Source organism: Megascapheus bottae, chromosome 26, assembly GCF_031878675.1.
Source record: "Megascapheus bottae isolate mThoBot1 chromosome 26, mThoBot2.hap1, whole genome shotgun sequence".
NCBI classification, from domain to species: domain Eukaryota; kingdom Metazoa; phylum Chordata; class Mammalia; order Rodentia; family Geomyidae; genus Megascapheus; species Megascapheus bottae.
The window spans coordinates 8,416,195-8,431,372 of NC_143534.1; the positions used below are offsets into that span (position 1 = coordinate 8,416,195).

Below are 15,178 nucleotides of genomic sequence, written 5' to 3' on the forward strand. Positions count from 1 at the left end.
ATCTCTATCTGCAGGAGTCTTCCACCGAGGGTAACAAATGGGAATTGGACCAATTAGGAGACCTTTGGTGCAAATTGCCTTTCATACATGCAATTCTATCTTGATTGAACAGTTCATGGCTAATTTTATAAGAGCTAAAGTGCTGCAGTCTGTGTTTGTTAGAGCTGCTGGACTCTGTAAATACTTTATCATTCAGGAACTTAATCACCACTAAATGAGTTGTACATGTGAAAATTGGCAAAGGGTGAAGGGGCAGGAAACAAGTGGAATGCTATGCATGGATACAACTAGAGCAAAAGAACTTAATAGAACTTCATAGCCCATGAAGCCACAGAAAACAGAGAGTAGACACAACAGTGTCTATGTTTTAAACATAACATGCACAGAGGTGGATAATTAGATCCTAGCTTAAGGGAAAGACAAACTATCAAGATTAGCACAACGATTACATTATAATTTTCCAGTAAACAGCATTCAATATTCTACTGTGCTAGGAAAATATTTCTTTTGATTTTTTTTCAATTATGTTTTGTTCTCCAAATCAGAAATTAAGAGTCATTGAACTTGAGAGGGAAAAATTAGACAAGGAAATACACATAGATTTAAGTTGAAGAAGAAGTCCGCATTAACTGAATAGAAACAAAGGCTTATTATGTAACCAAAAAAATGAATGTTGGCTGCACCATTAACATTGAAGTTGTTTCTGCTGTGTTCAATTATGTAGTCATTTGTGATTTGATTTCCAATTTTAGTAGATTGATACAATATAATTTTAGTCTTGTACTGAGCATATTGTTTTTATTTAGAATGCATTTACTATTTACATGTTTATCAGCAGCACAAAAGAGTAGGTTGTCTAAACTAGAACCTAGTAATTGATTTATGAAGAAGGTTGTAAAAGAACAGAGCCATTGTGTTAACTCTTAATAAAATCTCCCAACAAAACTGGAAATAAATCAACCAGGGATTCAATTTTTATTTTATAGTTTTATTATGAGGTCATTCTAAGTTATTTTTAATGGGCAGCAGAAAACTTATAGACTTCTGGGGTTGTTACCATTTTACATATCCACTTTATGCCTTGGTTTAAAAATAATGAGTCACTAAACAGAGAATTGGTACAGACAATATCTTATGTGATTTCCAATCATGATGAATATCATGTAAGTTGAAAACATTACCTTTATCTTTACAGACTGTTATTATTCTGTTAATTTTAATACAGATATCATGCTTGTTCCTTTTAAGTTGTATGGTTCACTAATTTAATAAATGGAAGAATTTGCTTTTGGGAATTTCCGGGCATGATATTATTATAACAGATGCTGGACAATGACAAAAACAGCAATGATGATGGTGATGAATAAAATTGAATATTCCAAGTACTTCTTATATCAAGTTTAATGATTGCTCTCGTGAGTGCTATTTCTCAGTAACTATTTTATGTCTATTTTACAAAAGAAAAAAGTAAACATTTGAGAACTTAAAAGAAGGCTGTTCAATATAACAAAATTAATGAGTAGAAAATTAATTCAGGATGCATTGACTCTGGAATGTCTGGCTAGTCCAACTCTCATGAAGCTGTCTATAATGAGATAAGGATAGTTGAAAGAATATGCATTTAGCATTGGAGAATCTTGGAAAATCCAGAGAATTAAAAAAAAAACAGAGGTAGTTCATGGACTTTTAAGAAAGTTCCTATTGTCGTACAGCTGATTAAACACAACAAACCTGTTATTTTCTGGCAATATTTCTTCAGTCTCCTTATCATTGGGAAGAATGTTGAATAGTTGGCCAGCATCTTTAAGACAACTTTCTTTATGATAAATAATGGGCAGCTATAACTCTTGACATAAACATTAATGTCCTGTTGTAATTTCACTTCAACTTTAGGACTCTGTAATCTTCAGTATCAACGCATGCAGAGAAAGGCTGGCTGCTGAACAAATTTATACATGTGACTTGTCCCTGAGGCTACAAGGTAGCACCTTTTAATTATACTACAATCCAGTTTGTTGCCCATAATTTGTTTGATTGAATGTCAGATTCCTTGACACAGCAGTAGATTAAGACATTTTATTGAAGATTTAAAGTGGACCTCTCAAATGGCAATCAAAGGAACTGTAATACCTGTCCAGATTACAAATTGAATGGTTGATCATATTAATCAATAATATTCTGAATTAATAGTAGGTAAGTGGGATGTCCACTTTAAGAATTCAGGAATGTGAGAGAAGGAAAAGTGAACAATTAAGAAAGAGACAGGCATGGGATTGGAATAGCTATTTTGAAGCTTCACAATCTTCCAGCGGTGCAATTTGGGACAGATTGTGGAGTTACATTTCAAACTTTTCAGTCAGTGATGTTGGGAAAGCAATTCCATTTCCTTTAGAGTTGGGGTGAGGATTAAATGAGACTCTATTTAGAAACTCACCTTGGGCATAGAACTTGCTTAGCTCCTAAGAAAGCAGGAAAAAACTAAAAAGAAATAGCTACAATTCTGCAACAATGGATCATTGTAATATCTAGACTTATCTGGTTGTAATAGTTAAAAATAAATGATCATATGGTAAGCAAGAATCCTGAGATCAAGAAGCCTCTTATCAGAAGCAGAAAGTTAGATTACAGTTTCCATGTTTTAATTGTGCAAATTAAGAATTTGAAAGCCATTCTTTTCTTCTGAAAATGTCATTTTATTAGGGTTTTGTTTCCATTCCCAGTCTTCTCTCCTCTTTTTATGATGAACTATAATTTCTTAACAGAATTTGTGATATATGTTAAAAACTGCTGCACTGAGACAATACCTTTTAATTTTCAAGAGAAGAGAGAAATTCTTTTCTTCAAAATATTCTCTGGTCAGCATGGACATAGCTTATGTAATTGTCCAAAAATAAGAAATATCTATTTTCAGGCTGGGAGTTTGGCCTAGTGGTAGAGTGCTTGCCTAGCCTGCACAAAGACCCAGATTCGATTGCTCAGTACCACATACATAGAAAAAAAAAAAGCTGGATGTGGTGCTGTGGATCAAGTGGTAGAGCACTAGCCTTGAGGAAAGCCCCATGACTGGCAAAAAAAGAAATATCTATTTTCCTATATTTTATTTGTATGTACGTATAATTCATAAGCTTAAAAGTAAAGTTGGACATCAAGTTCTTAAACTTTTGCCTGGTTAGAGATCTTGCAGTTTGCACATAATATTTAAAACAGTGACTCTTCTTAAGAATTTGTTTAAAACCAAAAGGAAATTTACTTCAGCTTTTTGTCAATACATCAGTTGAATATACTCCACTGAAAGAGGCCTTTAAGTCTTCTATTGAGTACATCAATCAGTTTTTCCCATGTGCACATTGTAGATTTCCCTTTCCCCATTTACTTGTCATTTGAAGACAAGATTGATCAATGCAGTATTTGAATGCATTTTTCTTTGTTATTAGAGATATTGGTTGCTGTGATAATAAGCGATTGGGGAACAAAAAGTATTTTATCACTGGGAATGGAACAGTTTTTCCTCACCGTAACCCAGGTCTCTTTTCTAAGTACTGTCTTCTGGTTTCCTACCGAAGCTCCTTTAGCTATAGAGAAATGAGCCAATAGAGAGATCCCATCCACAGAGAACTCGGAATCAATTGCCACAGGAAAGAATTTATACTAATGGATGGTCTCCAACGATTTGCTATTTTGTATCTCATCTTCGAGTTCAGATTGAACTTACAATTAAACTAAAATACAAAGTGTCAGTACACTTACAGAAATTCATGCAAATGGTACAGGAGGAAATATTTCTATTTATTCATGCTTGTTCACAGTAATAAAATATCTTCAACCAATTAAAAACAAGTTATAGATGGCCCTGCTAAGTATTGTGTTAACACAGTAAGTGGTGAGTCAGATTTGACTCAATGTGGGTGGGTTAGCTGTATTTCTTGGCTTGCTAGTTATTGTGTCAAAGCAGGTACTAGTAGAAAAGAACAAGTTTAATGCTTGTAAGTAGAATGCCAATCTCATTGGGATTTGCACTTCATAATCACCACCTTTGTCCTCCTTCAGAATACTTTTAATCGCCTCAGTCAGATGCCAGCACCATCTTCAGACCTTGCCAGCATTCAGCTCTTAGCATTTATGTTTAATAGGCAAGGTTATTTCAGCCAGGCTTTGATCATGCACTGTTGGCTCCTCTCGGCAGGCTCCTTCTCACCTAATTTTTCATTTAGTTCCCCCTCAAAGGCTTCTTCTTATTTACTATTTAGTCCTGCATTTTGCAGTCCAGTGTTAAAAGATACATTTTCCCCCCCCCGTAAGTATTTTATTGTTGTCTTTGCATGCAAATGGTATCTGACTGGGGCATTTTACGATGTGAGTTCTCAGAAAGCACATGTGGGGGTGAAAAATGAACAATGTGGTTTATGTATAAACTCAGCACTTTAAAAAGTGAATTTTTAAAGCTTGTGTGGTCCAGTAATCATTGAAAATAGAGCAGTTTATAAAATAAGACTGGTTTCTACCCTCCCAATGCAATATAATTCTCCCATTTTGTCAACCCTACCCTTTTTTCTCCACACAATTGCTTCTAATGCTTACAGAAGAAAGAAGACAATTTCACTGGGGTGAAAATTGACTGCAAGTTTGTTTTAAGAAACAAATTTTTGATGTAGGTTTTCAAGAGCACATATATTCTTGAGCAAGATGAGTTCCCATTAGATTATAAACTCCATAAGGGCAGAGGCCATTTTCTTATATATTTATGTCCCAATCCTTACTGTACATAATAGACATAGTAGTTTTCATTACAGATTAATGACATAAATGAAAATTTTGATATGCTGCTAAAACGTTCTCAAACACTTCACCCTCACACATGCTCACACACATAACACTTTTCGTCCACATTGATCATGGGAATATCCCCCAGTAACGTTCTTTACAAGAATTTGATTTAAGGACAATACAAAATAGACCCATGAGCTTGCTTTACTTGACCTATTTACTTACATTATTCAAGGTCACAGCAGCAATTGAGTTGCAAAGAAGCACTGAATATAAAGAATTACTTCGATATAACTTTTGAACATGCAGGGAAATTTCACAACTATATCTGAAAAGCAGTATCTCTGTTATGTTCATGCACACACTGGAGATGATTGCACATTCTTTACACTTGGCCTGAGGCTGGTTGTTAAGGATGAAGATATTCAATAGAAGCAGCTATTTCTTATTGTTCATTTCACAGACTTAACTTCAGTTTAGAAAACGCACAATATCCCCACAAGCAAGCATAGATGCATATGTATATGTGTGGATAGAAAAATAAAGAGACAGACAGATGGATGGATGGATGGATATATCAACAGCATTTAAATGGGGTCAATGAGTATGGGAGGGAGTAACTTTAGTATCCATTATTTTAGTCTCTAGCAAGACTTCTGTTAGATATCTACATACAGTTTTGTCTGGTTCTGTAGGAAATGATAAAGTGATCTGAGAAGGACATCAGGTAACAAAACCTATGGCATTAGAAGACCTCAGTTGGCAGACACCAAGCCACACAGTTGTGGTTATTTTACTTTGGCTGTGAGGCCTTGGAGAGACATAAGGTCTCTTGAGACACCCTGATGTTGAAAGCGTTCACTCTTTTAACCCTTTTGTTGTGGTCTTGATTGCCATGGTTTCACTTACAGCCTCTGTACAAAAATATTAATTGGAAAATTCTAGAAATCTACAGTGTTAAAAGCTTTAAATGGCATGCTGTGCTGAGTCGTGTAATGGGAGTTTATACTATCCTCTTCCATGTTGCCCGCATAGAAAGAACATTCTTGAGTGCATTGTATCTGTTTTATAGACTACTCACCTGTTATCCATCTCCAGTGTCTGATCCATGTCTGGGCCTCAAGGTTCAACTTATGCTTATCTTACGTGGTCATAGCTCCCTGTGAGATTAAGCTGGCAGTTTGAAGATGCCCAAGAAAGTCTATGAAATATTTTCTTTGGGTGAAAGTACTATGAAATATTTCCTTTGGGTGAAAGTACTATATGATTTTTTTTTAGGTTTTTTTTAAATTGTAATTAGTAAAAGGGTTACATGATATTTGCCAGATAGAAGGTGCATTAATTCACATACATTGATACCCTTTCACATGTCTTAGTACCCATTACCCTCCCCCCACAAGTACTATATGATTTTAAGGCCAAGATCATTTTCACATAACTTGCGTCACAGTGCGTTGTTTATCAGACTGCCATTTGTTTCTTTATATTACTGTTCTGTGGCTAGTGTTTTTGTTAAGCTAAACCTTATCATACATGCTTGCAAAGGAAAAAGAAATGGATAAGGATTTGAGGCCATGTGTCCTTTCTCGATCCAATTAAGGTTTTGGAGACTACTCCCATTAGAAGAAAGCAGAAGACTGGAGAATTAGTCTTTTAACTTGAACTTAGGTAATCTTATTCCCATGCCTTCACCTTTTTGTATACAGCCACCTCTGGGAATTGTTCATGAATCAACTCTAAGGTGAATTTTTAACAAGATCTTTCTTGCAGGATCTTGACTGAGAAGGTGTACCATCGTTCAAATGAATGTTTAATCAATTTATTAATTTTAATTAATTAATTTTACTATTCATTTATTTAAGTTCTTATTTGATTTTCTATCTTATTCTTGGGGTTATTTTTTAAACTTAATATGAATTGTTAAAAGACTCATTGTTAACTACAGGCTAAGTAAGATGTTGTTTATAATTGCACTAAAAATGTGTCATTTTTGAAAAGGCCTAGCCAAAGAGGTTACTTCATATTGAGTAGCACTTGAGAAATGAAATTGTTGGAGGAACAAAGAAATCCTTTTGTAATCAGCACAAACTTTTCTGCCCAATTTACTCAAATTTTAATGGGGAAAACATCTACTAGTTCTGTGGTTTTCAGCTCTATTATACAAAGCTTTTTTGAAAATACTTATTTCCTGACCCCACTTCAGGCCAGTTAAATTAGAGTTTGATTTAGAACTCATCTAACAGTATTTTTACAAAGCTTCTCCATAGTTCTAATATGCAACCTGGGTTGAGAACAATTGATTAGTCCTGCTATTTTTTTCTTTCTATCCCATTACTTGCAGTGAAATAGCATCTCAGAAGTTGTTTGTTGAGTAGCTGTTTGCATTTGGGAATACATTTTTCTCAAATGAACAGTGTTGTACATAGTATTTAATTCCCCAGACCTTTCAAAAAAACCTTAATTAAACCCAATGTATCTGAAGCTTAGTACTCTGCTAATGGAATTATAGAGCTTAATCACTGCGTATAACAATGTTCCCTGAAAAAGTAGGCCTGGCATTCTAATGGGGAGGTAGAAGAAAGAGGAGGAAAAACAAGCAGATCACTGGACCTCAGCCCAGATACTGAATTCCTGAATGCTCATCTTTTTCCATCTACTCTATTTCCTTTCCCCCTCTATTTCCTTTCTTTTTCTATTTTCCCCTAAGTACACTTGCTTCTTCTTTGGTCATTAGAGAGTATACTTGATTTTCCTCTGCATGATAGAATTAACCTGCCAGCTTCTCTGCCATTTCTTCTCTCTCTTTTCTCTTGTTCTCTCCCCCCCTCTGTCTCTGTCTTCCTGTTATCATTCTTTTATTTCTCTTCTAGTATTTACTGACTTTATAAAGTACTGAAGTTATTTTTTGTTAGCAAGGTAAAACAGAAATTTAAATTATTTTTCTTACCTATGTTCACTCCTCACCATTAAATCTATTCACTTATGTTCTAAGAAGCACAAAACCTATATCATACTTCTTTCAAAATAGGAAGTAAAAGCAGGTAATGCATGATGGTACTGGGACAACAAAAGCAACACAAAAAGAGTATCAGGTGGCGGGAATGTAAAGTTGTCCATACTCTGTGGAAATACTATGGAGGTTCCTCAGGAAACTGAAAATGCTTTGATAATATATTTTGGCATAAACCCAAAGGAATAAAAACCCAAACAAAAGAGACAGGTACATGCCATTTCTGTTGCAGCATAGCACACTATTAACTCAGCCTAGACACTTTTCCAATAATATTTGGATAAAGAAAATATGGTACATATACATACTGGAGTATTACTTGATCATAAAGAAGAATTTCAGTCAAGACATTTACAGGAAAATGAATAGAACTGGAGATTATCATGTCAGCAAAATAAGTCATGTTTAGAAGGATGATGGCTATGTTTATTCATTCGTATGTTGGACATGTCACTGAGAATGCAAATGAGATTATAACTCAAATAAAACTTTTACATTTAAATAGGTAAGATAGAGTTCTGTAGATTTTAATTTCTAGAGCTCTTTTTTTAAACCATTCCTCTTTGTCCCAGAATATTAAACTTTATTAAGCTGAGTTGTTCCTATTTCTTACTACCCAGATGTCTTTTCATGTCCTCTCTTTCCAATTGGGTACACACAGTTGGCATCTAGTGCTTCAGTCCAAGATGGCAGTAGCTTATGGGCCCATTCCAACTGGCAGAGAGAGTGCCTCTCTCCTTGAGTGGACATCTGATGGAGGACCTTTCTATCCCTTTCTATGATGAAACGACACGAAAAATAAACCATGGAAATCAGTATGTGAAATGTCAAGCTCCTGGCACTTTGAGTTTTTGGATTTACTTCCTTGTACCTCTGGGAATCTCACTCACATGACATTTGGCAGTTTTCATCCAGCCTTATGTATAGGGATTTTGAAGGCCTGCCATATTTTGAGCAGTCTTGTACCAATCTGATTGACCTTGTCATCATTTTCTCTCAGGTTTTAATTTTTATCTGGTGATCAATTTGGTCCTTTGGTGCATATTTGAAATTGAGTTGATTTATTTATTCTTTGTTTTTACAAATTTCTTAATTAATAGAAGGGTTACATTATATTCGTCAGATAGGAGGTACATTCCTTAATAGTCATTGTTACCCCTTCTCATGTTTTTGTCCCCATATCCTCCCCCACTCCCTTCCCTCATGTCATTTCCCCCTTCCCTATCCTATTTCAAATAAACAAATAAACATATATATAATATATCAGATAACAAGGTAAGATGAGAAATGACACAGTACATTAAGAACAACAGTCATACCTTATATGGCTCTTGTTACTATATCTTGGAGGTCCTTTCATTTTTTTGTCCTATCTCCCTCACAGTACTCACATTATTTCTAAGGTATCTGAAAATCACGTCCAATTTTGGGCTCATAAAGATTTTTTGATATCAGAAATAATCAAACAACATTATTTGATATTAATAGGTGTTTTTTTCCTAAAGGCTTAAAGGAATTTTCAATGTTATATCAATTTTATTGGAGTTTTACAAAGATATGTCAACTAGTGGAAAGCATAAAACAAGTATACTCTTCTTTTGCCTTCTTTTGTCTTTCTGCCCTGAAATATGCCATCAAAACTAGGAAGGAGCCTCTAACTTTCTGGAATTTGTCATAAAACCTTCATGAGAGATATCCTTTCCAAACTTGTTTATAAAAAAGACCACACGTAGACCCTGCCAAGTTGCCAGAGGAAACCAATGAAAAGGAATTCTATGCATGCGTAATAAAGCCTTCATGGCCACTCACTAACAGAAGCTGGTTTATTGCCTGTATCACCAAATTCCGAGAGGTACCTTTGTTACTGCAGGTGGCTCTGTCTCATAATTCAACAGGAAGAAGACAAGGGACATTATTTCAGTGCAACAATTTCAAAAGCTCTGTAGAATTAACTTGTGGAGGACGGGGGTTAAGGGTCAGCATAGTTGGATAAAGAGTAGAAAAAGCTTGGTTCCAAGCATGATAACACCTACCTCAGGTCCAGAATCAATGACTTGACTTTACCTAAGTACACACAGAAATCCCTGAGGAGCAATCATTAAGGGAGCTGATGTAATCATGTCTTCAGGAATGAGCTAGAGATGAGGCAGAATGATGCAAGGGTTTTAAAAAAAGAGTCATGATCATAAATCAAGTGAGATGTTATGACATTGGGAGGAAAATAAGGATGGAGATATGAGAGGCCTAATTTAAGAAGCTTCAGATGGGAACATGAATGGGCTTAAGCTATGTTTGTTATTGGAAGTAAGACTGATATTAAAAATAGCATCAATTGTTGTGCCTTCCTTATGTGAATGGATGGATAGCAGCTCCATTCAGAGCTGAAAAATCCCTTAACAGATTGGGCCAGTTTAAAGTGGTGGCTCAGGGAGTAATAATTTGTCACATTTTAGACACGTTGAGTTTGAAGTACATTTTTTTAATAATTGAGAGTACATCATTATATTGTTGAACATATGGTCTAAACTTAAATGGGCGGTCAGGGATGAAAATTAAAACTATAGAGGTCATTTGGGCACATATAGTAATTAAAGCCAATGATGTAAACGTGTCTCAAGGTGGAGAATGAAATGAGAAGAAAAGGCCCAGTCCTGTGGCTTGCAAATAGTGCATAGTTGAGAGGTACAATAAACATTTATGGAGACACATCTATATGAGTGGCCAAAATAACAGGAGGCAGAAACAAGAAATGTGTTGGGTTAGACAGTCAAATAAGAGGATAGTTTTCAAGAAAGAACGCTTAATTTCAGTTAGTTGTGTAAAATTGGGTAGGAGAAGGATTGAAAATTATCTGGTAGATGAAATGTTATTCTAAAGTAAATGATTAGGAAAATTGGCAGATGTGAATTAAGTATAAATTTACTCAGTATCAGTTATGCGCAATGTTTACCTATCTGCTATATCATATCATAATATACTTGAGAAGGTATTTCTGTACAGCTAAATGTTTCTCTAGCAGAGTTTGTAATTTTACTAGCATAGTTTATTTTATGTGTTCAATACTGTTGCCCATTTAGTTTGCTTCCAACTTTTCTACCACTGCAAACAATCCTATAATGAACACCCTTGTAGCTGGGTCTTTATGAATATAATTATGTCCCTGAGCTACATTTCTACAACTGTAATTGTTAGGTTAAAAGTTCTTGTATTTTTTTTGGATATAGGATTGCATAACCACTGGAATGTTATTACCAAACCAGGCTGAGGTTACCACTGCACATTCTTCCAAAATCTTTTTCTTCAAGTAGAAAATGAGTATGTTTTCTTCTTCATAGAAGATAGATAGAGAGATAGAGAGATAGATAGGATAGATAGATAGATAGATAGATAGATAGATAGATAGATAGATAAGGATAAACAGACTGAATAGATAGCTGTAGTCACATAGATAGCTGGATACATAGATGGCTTATATAAGTACATATTTTGATAGGTACATAAAAACATATATCATACATGCATACATACATATATGCATACATACACAAACTTAAAAGAATGATAGACCTACAGGTACTTAATTCTGGTAAGAATCCTGTTTTCCTTTGCTTATTTCCCTTTGATATCAAGAATATATGATAAGAGTTAGGCAAACTCATTATCATAGGCTGAGTCATTTTTTTCTCCTGTGGAAGAATTCTGGCATTTAAGATCTGCCTGTGTATGCCATGTTGGTACCCATCAAATCCAACACTTTCAGGGAAAATAAACACTTGTTGATATAGAATCAGATGGCCCCTGTTTCTTGTCAATACTATTAATTTCAGGAATGTTGGATTCATTTGCTCCCTGGTCGTGAAGCTCCACTTTCTTTGGATTCTTTATCCTAAGTCTAAAATTGAATTAAAGAAGTATAACAGCACTCTTAAGATGGTGCTGGCTTCAAATTCTAACTTTTGTTTTTTGGTGAGGCCTGATGGAACCCAATTCCTTCTTAAACTTGACTTTTGTCATTTTCAAATGCCAAATAGTACTTACCTATATTAGAACATTATTTTAACTGTCAGTCAAAGAGAATAACACAAAAAGCAATAAGAAATATTCACTATCTTGTTATTATCAGGAATCCATGTTCCATATATCATATCTCCCTTATTCGCTACCATAGGCATCTCTTGGGTCTGGGAGAAAGCCTCCCCTTCACATCTGAGCCAAAATGATAGCAAGAAGAGCTATTCTTCATAGACGTAGTTCATGTCACAGAGCAACCTGAACCCATCAGGCTTGTACTCCTAATGTGCTTGTGCTCCTAAGCTGAAGCCATCTCCCAATCACCCATTTCTCCCATGTAACCCATAAGAAATAAATATTCTGCCTTTCAAGCCTTCCCAATGATCTCTGATCTTCTGTCTCCTTCAGATTTCAGGGCTCCTAGTCAGAACGGTGGTGGAAGGATGCATCTGCACTTCCCCACAGAGTACTTTGCAACACTTCCCTTTGGTTGTCAGAGTACTTCCAGTCCTTTAACCCAGAGAACATGTTCCTCTGTCCGCAGGCTCTTGCCTATAGCTCAGCTGCATCCTGGACACTCTTTGTTCTATATGAATCAACCCGGCTTAGCTTAGAATTCTGCTGCTAGACTTCACCATGCAATTTCTTTCCACATTATACCCTTGCTTTAGTCTATCAGAAAAATCCTCTTCAATGTCAGTTTCTTTTTATTACCTCACCTAGGCAAATCCAAAACGTTCTTTCCCTTTTTCCAGTCTTAGTTATCCCTGCTCTATGCTTTTCAGTAACAGTGTTTATTGTGTCAGAATAGGCCATCTGCTGAAATAAGATAGTATATTATCAGCCCTGCTCCTTTCATTGGGTCTCTAGGATACCATTTCCACAGATGGGTCTCACAAGGAGCCCTCAAGACATTCCTGGACTAATTCCTAAGAGTATGAATCCTGTTGTGCACCTGCAATGACCATATTTCCTTTGTTATCTTTGATTGGTTGTGTCACTTTTCAGAAACCAACAGTGAAAAGGCTGAGTGACTGAATTACATATGAAACCAGAAGACACCTAGGTGTCTTACCAGCAGTTCACATCATTAGCACCCAGAGAAAAGCAAGGAAGCTATGTTAAGAGAGCAAGCTCAGAGTCATCTGGATGCTGCTATCCTGATGAGCACATTTAGATCTGAGTGGCTAATTTGGGTCTAGGAAGTCTGGGAAAAATTAAACAGCACACTACTCATTCACACAGTGAGAAGAAAGAAAGATATTCTTAGGAGAGGACCACAAGGGCTCAATATATGTGCTTATGTTGAAATGATCTCCAAGAAGCAGCTACTATTGTACTGTTTGTGGCTCTTTCTTTTTGTTTATTCCCTTTTATCACTGTTTTGGGTGTCTGTGCACTTTGTATATAAGTTTATCAGATTTGAGAAGGGAATGAGGAAGCATAGAAATGTGGGACAAAGGATGAAGCAATTCAGCACTGATACTTATTAGACACCATGTTAGAAATGAACTAGACAACTTGCAGGGAAGTGGAGTCAGGAAGGAAAAGCTGAGAGAAAACAGAGGGGTAACACTGTTCAGAAAACAGTCTCATCACTTGATGTATGTAACTGTATCCCCTCTGTACATTACCTTTACAATAAATTTTAAAAAAGAAAGAAAACATAAATACCTGCATTGACCCATAGTAGGAACAGCAACAGAAAAGTTGAGTGCAAAGGCCACCACAGGCACCAGGGCTCAATTGAGAAAACAGAGAAGACTTTTAGTAAAACTACCGATGTACATAATGACACTGACACAAACATGTCATCAAAGACATGTGTGAGATGTGCTTTTATCAGGAGAATACTTTTACATACTTCACATAAAGGCAAAAAAGTTCTCTATGTATTGCCTATTAAGTATTTTCTGTTAAAATTTCTCAAACTTTGTCTGAGGACAAACTGCATTTTTTATTGCTTAACTAGGAGAGACTATTTTAGATATTTTTCAGCTCCGTTAAACATCATCTCTGACTAAAAAAGTGTATGCCTAGGTGGGTGTTGATTAATAGTGCTAAGAACACTTTGTGTAGGATTTATGCTAATTACCCTTTATACCCTCACCCAGTGTCAATTTTAACAATCTAAATTAGCATTTCCTCCTAGGACTCAAGAATGTGAGAATTGTGAAATTGGCTCTGTAAGCTGAGTTAGCAGGGAGAAAATTGAGATGTTCTATATTTCTATATTAACATCTGTTACTTGTTCAAAGTGTGATTCTTTCAAAATGATGAAGATATTTGAGAGAAAATGAAAGCCAATGGGAGAATCACTTCATACTTCATAGTTTTTTTTAAAATAAAAATTACAATATTGGAATTTATTTTCAACATTTCCAGGTTCATAACAGCTAATATAATGGATTTTTATACACAAAGTTTGAAAATTTATTTACATTATTGTTGATATAAATATTTCATTCTTTGCTACCTCAGCCTCTATAATAAAGAAGAAACTCTTAGAGATGCTTAGTAATGAGAAAAAAAGCATCATGTGGAATCCAAATAAAAACAACTTTGATTTTGCTTGTTTCTGAGGTAGCTCAAATAGAAAAGAGCCATTTTGGTGTGGTTCTTTGGGTAATAAAATACTAAAGCCATATAAGTGGGTACTCTTATGATAAACTCCTATCTCTTAAAATGGGATGTTGCAAACATTCAAAAATTAGACATGGTGATTTTAAACTGCATGGAGAAATGTCCTATCTATCTTTTCCTACAGGAAATCTTCCAGACCGGTGAACGGCCTAATCTTTTGCTATTATCTGTAAGCCCTAGAATACATACAGCAATGTGGAGGAGAACATTATAAGAAGCAAAGCTTCCCGGAACTGCTCTGAAGCAAAGGTACAGCCAAATCTAGGCTCTGCTCCACAAGACCATGGAATGTAAATGATATAATAAAGAACTCTTAGGTCACAGGTGTGTATGTGGCCATAACTCTTTGAATTGTTCCCCAACTACAAAATCTATCATTGCTAACACTTCAGAGTGGAATTGTAGATGGAGAATGACTTGGTTATTAATTCAGTGTTCTGTTTTCCCAATATACTAGAAAATGTTCAGTGGAACATGAGAATACTTTATATTCCTGCAAGTATAAATGGTAGACACAAAATTAAGCCTCCCCTCCACCCCCCACCCCTCCCCTAGAAATCTAATCAGGAAGCCAACAGAAAAGCAGACACAGGCCGCTGCTTGCTTCTTGGAATTTCTCAGGGCTTCGGTGGACTCACTCGGAACACAGAACTGTGGGCTCTGTTTGGGGCCCTGAGGATCTTCAAGCAAAATTCAAGCATAGTGTATTCTGATTTCACTCATTTGTTTTCTCAACTCATTTCTCTAGTG

At 35.6% G+C, this 15,178-nt stretch overlaps 1 long non-coding RNA gene across 2 annotated transcripts in view; it reads left to right on the forward strand.

The window, feature by feature from the left end:
- The window catches only part of LOC150045909 (uncharacterized), a 58,786-nt gene extending 44,047 nt beyond the window's left edge, over window positions 1-14,739 (forward strand). Inside the window, exons 4-5 of one of the 2 annotated variants that reach the window (XR_016532747.1) lie at window positions 1,894-1,981; window positions 14,553-14,739. This is a non-coding gene — a long non-coding RNA (uncharacterized LOC150045909). The remainder of the gene's footprint in view (window positions 1-1,893; window positions 1,982-14,552) is intronic. The other variant, XR_016532748.1, reaches the window with a different exon arrangement.
- The last annotated feature ends 439 nt before the right edge of the window (window positions 14,740-15,178 follow it).